The 4,266-nt window shown below is 42.4% G+C and overlaps 1 pseudogene across 1 annotated transcript; it reads left to right on the forward strand.

The window, feature by feature from the left end:
- Positions 1-213: 213 nt before the first annotated feature.
- Positions 214-1,765, forward strand: LOC112624719 (annotated as a pseudogene). The gene has a single exon (XR_003119466.1). The product of XR_003119466.1 is annotated as a phosphoglycerate kinase 1 pseudogene (transcript).
- Positions 1,766-4,266: the final 2,501 nt, after the last annotated feature.

Consider the following 4,266-nt stretch of genomic DNA (forward strand, 5'->3'; position numbering starts at 1 on the left):
TAGACTTGACACACAGTTTACGGTCAGACAATATTATATAAAACAATGCTTGGATGAATAAGAAATTATGTTTTGTATATGCATGCCAAGTGAAAAGGCATGAAAAGGGTGTGCCTTCTATGACTTTTGAGTCTGTTTTGTGCCTGCACTATTTACATATTTTAAAGTCTCTTGTGTACAAACGTTTTTCACCCTAAAAGTGGTTTCGGTTCGGCATTCTTATCGTCTCCCGAGCGCACGTCTGCAGCCGGCTCCCTGGTTGTCCGAATCACCGACCTCTCTCCCCAGCCTTATTTCCAAAATGTCACTTTGTAACAAGCTGACACTGGACAAGCTGGACGTTAAACGGAAGCGGGTCGTTATGAGAGTCGACTTCAATGTTCCTATGAAGAACAACCAGATAACAAACAACCAGAGGATTAAGGCTGCTGTCCCAAGCATCAAATTCTGCTTGGGACAATGGAGCCAAGTTGGTAGTCCTTATGAGTCACCTAGGCCGGCCTGATGGTGTCCCTATGCCTGACAAGTACTCCTTAGAGCCAGTTGCTGTAGAACTCAAATCTCTGCTGGGCAAGGATGCTCTGTTCCTGAAGGACTGTGTAGGCCCAGAAGTGGAGAAAGCCTGTGCCAACCCAGCTGCTGAGTCTGTCATCCTGCTGGAGAACCTCTGCTTTCATGTGGAGGAAGAAGGGAAGGGAAAAGATGCTTCTGGGAACAAGGTTAAAGCCAAGCCAGTCAAAATAGAACCTTTCTGACTTCACTTTCCAAGCTAGGGGATGTCTACATCAATGATGCTTTTGGCACTGCTCACAGAGCCCACAGGTCCCTGGTAGGAGTCAATCTGCCACAGAAGGCTGCTGGATGAAGAAGGAGCTGAACTACTTTGCCAAGGCCTTGGAGAGCCCAGAGCGACCCTTCCTGGTCATCCTGGGCGGAGCTAAAGTTGCAGACAAGATCCAGCTGATCAATAATATACTGGACAAAGTCAATGAGATGATTATTGGTAGTGGAATGGCTTTTACCTTCCTTAAGGTGCTCAGCAACATGGAGATTGGCACTTCTCTGTTGAATGAAGAGGGAGCCAAGACTGTCAAAGACCTAATGTCCAAAGCTGAGAAGAATGGTGTGAAGATTACCTTGCCTGTTGACTTTGTCACTGCTGACAAGTTTGATGAGAATGCCAAGACTGGTCAAGCCACTGTGGCTTCTGGCATACCTGCTGGCTGGATGGGCTTGGACTGTGGTCCTGAAAGCAGCAACAAGTATGCTGAGGCTGTGACTCGGGCTAAGCAGATTGTGTAGAATGGTCCTGTGGGGGTATTTGAATGGGAAGCTTTTGCCCGGGGAACCAAAGCCCCCATGGATGAGGTGGTGAAAGCCACTTCTAGGGGCTGCATCACCATCATAGGTGGTGGAGACATTGCCACTTGCTGTGCCAAATGGAACATGGAGGATAAAGTCAGCCATGTGAGCACTGGGGGTGGTGCCAGTTTGGAGCTCCTGGAAGGTAAAGTCCTTCCTGGGGTGGATGCTTTCAGCAATATTTAGTACTTTCCTGCCTTTTAGTTCCTGTGCACAGCCCCTAAGTCAACTTAGCATTTTCTGCAACTCCACTTGGCATTAACTAAAACCTTCCATGTCAAGGTTCAGCTAGTGGCCAAGAGATGCAGTGCCAGGAACCCTTAAACAGGTGCACAGCATCTCAGCTCATCTTTACTACACCCTGGATTTGCCTACATTCTTCAAGATCCCATTTGGATTTCTGAGTGACTAAACATTGTGCATTCTAGAGTGCATATATTTCTATTTTGCCTGTTAAAACAAGTGAGCTGTGTTAGTTCTCTTTTGATGTAGGCTATTATGATTAGCTTTCTCACTGTTTCACTACTCAGCATGGAAAAAAGATGCAATTCCATTTGTAGGTAGGGAGACAAAATTGATGATCCATTAAATAAACGATAAAAGTGTCCACTGAAAAAAAAGTAGTTTCTATGTTATAATGCTAGTTTTAAGTGCAGTTTGTGGTGGAAAATTGATGAATAAAATGGTGCAAAAGAAGAGCATACCTGCATGCACCTGTGGCCCCAGCTACTCAGGAGGGTCACTTGAGCCCATGAGGCCGAGGCTACAGTGAGCAATGTTCCCACCCACTCACTCCAGCCTGGGCAGTAGAGGAAGACCCTTTCTCAAAAAAAAAAAAAAAAAAAAAAAAAAAAAAGAACATACCTTTCAAAGAATAACTGCCTTGAGCCCTTGAGCTCTTTCTCTTTCTCCAGTGACTATTTCCTATGTTCTAGTCTCCTCATTCTTTTTCAGTGAAGACAGTAAATCTTCATGGCACTTAATTTTCTGTGTAAGCTGTATTTATTACTTTGAATTGCTGTTCTTAATTATATAAACTTATTTTCTTTGTTCAATTGATATACTTTTCTATTCATTGGAAACTGAGTGTTTTGGATTGGATGAAATGAATCATAATTTGGTCCATCAAAATTAATGGAAAAATGTCATATAATGGTTTTTCATTTAGCAGGAAAATGTTTAGAAATGAAGTAAAATTATGGGGAAGCATATTAAATATATATGGAAGCTAAAGCAACTCCATTTTTGATGGGAGGCTAAAGCAGCTCCACCTTAGAAGCTAATCTACCATGCTGGCTTAACTGATTAATTCCAATATCTGGAAGGCCGCTAAGATTTCCATTTATCTGTTGTTCCTTGTGTAAGAAAAGGTACTTAACTTTAAATCCTGGCCTTAGGTCAAACAACCTTGATGTTATGACACTTCAACTGGCCTACAAATTCCATCTGAGCCACTAACTTCACTATGGTATGTAAGCCCTGGATCAGAGAGGTAATGGTGCCAGGATCCGCCATCTTGTCTTGCCACCACCCAAGACACAGGCGTGGCTTCTGTTCCTTAAGTCCCTATTAAACGTTTGTTTCTAAGAAACAGGATATGTCAGCCTCTTTCTTCGGCCTCTCAGCTTCCTCGGACATTGGTGTAGGTTTGCACAGATTTGCCTACCTTGAAACAGTAGAGATGTACTTATTTAGCTGCTTCATCATGGTTTCTCATGGACTTCTGATTCCTATTGGGGAATATTCACGAGACTGTCTACCTATAGTCTCCAATAGTTAGATAATAAATCCTAGATTCTCCATATTTTCATTTCTTACAAACCTCTTCCTATTATTAATAACCGTATTTGCTAGGATTTTTGCTTATAAAAGTGAAGTCAAATCTTTCTGTCATAGCAACATTGGGATTTTCTGGAATTATATAAGGGATTCACAGAACTGAGGGAAGACTGCAAGAAGAAATAAAAGCTACAAGGTCAGTCTGAGCTGGAACTACAGTCCAAAGTTGCTGGTGGGCACTAATACTGCCACCAGATCATTACTAGTGCCATTGAGTCTGACTTTTGCATCATTAATTCTAATAATCTCTGGTCATTGGCTCATTTGGTCCACATTAAAAATAGTGGGACAGTCTCATTGACCAAACTTGGGTCATGTGTTTTCTGCCTTTGGAAGGGGCGATGCATCCCTTCCATATCTCCCCCATGGGAGATTCTCCTGAAAGACAACAGGGGAATTAGTGTTGGAAATCCCAAAGGAAACAAATATCCTTTATTGTTGTCTTTATCTTGTAAGTCATGATAAACCTAGTTATTAAAGAAATAAATCTCAAGAAGAGTCATTTTCAGGGAGAAAGGAGACATGTTAAAGTAGCACCGTGTGCTAAATTAGGAGGAGGCAGTTTTGTAATAGACTTATTTTTTGTAGAGATATCTGGGTGAGCTTATTTAACAGGGTCTCTAATGCATAGGCAACCTTTTTTCTTTTTTTTGAGATGGGGTCTCGCTCTGTTGCCAGGCTGGAGTGCAGTGGCACGATCTTGGCTTGCTGCAACCTCCAGGATTCAAGTGATTCTCCTGCCTCAGCCTCCCAAGTAGCTTGGACTACAGGCTCGTGCCACCACACCCATCTAGTTTTTGTATTTTCAGTAGAGATGGGGTTTCATCATGTTGGCCAGGATGGTCTCAATCTCTTGACCTCATGATCCACCTGCCTTGGCCTCCCAAATAGGCAACTCTTTTAATTGTCAAAGGCTAATATGACGATAACAGAGGAAGTTTAGTATTTTAAAAGTGCATCATATAAGGGCCAAATCACGTAATGATTTATTGTGTGAACAGTTTGGATTATCAGTATGATATTCATATTGACAGTGCTGATTTCAGTTTAGGACAACAGCATCAT

Source organism: Theropithecus gelada, chromosome 5 (genome assembly GCF_003255815.1).
Source record: "Theropithecus gelada isolate Dixy chromosome 5, Tgel_1.0, whole genome shotgun sequence".
NCBI lineage: Eukaryota > Metazoa > Chordata > Mammalia > Primates > Cercopithecidae > Theropithecus > Theropithecus gelada.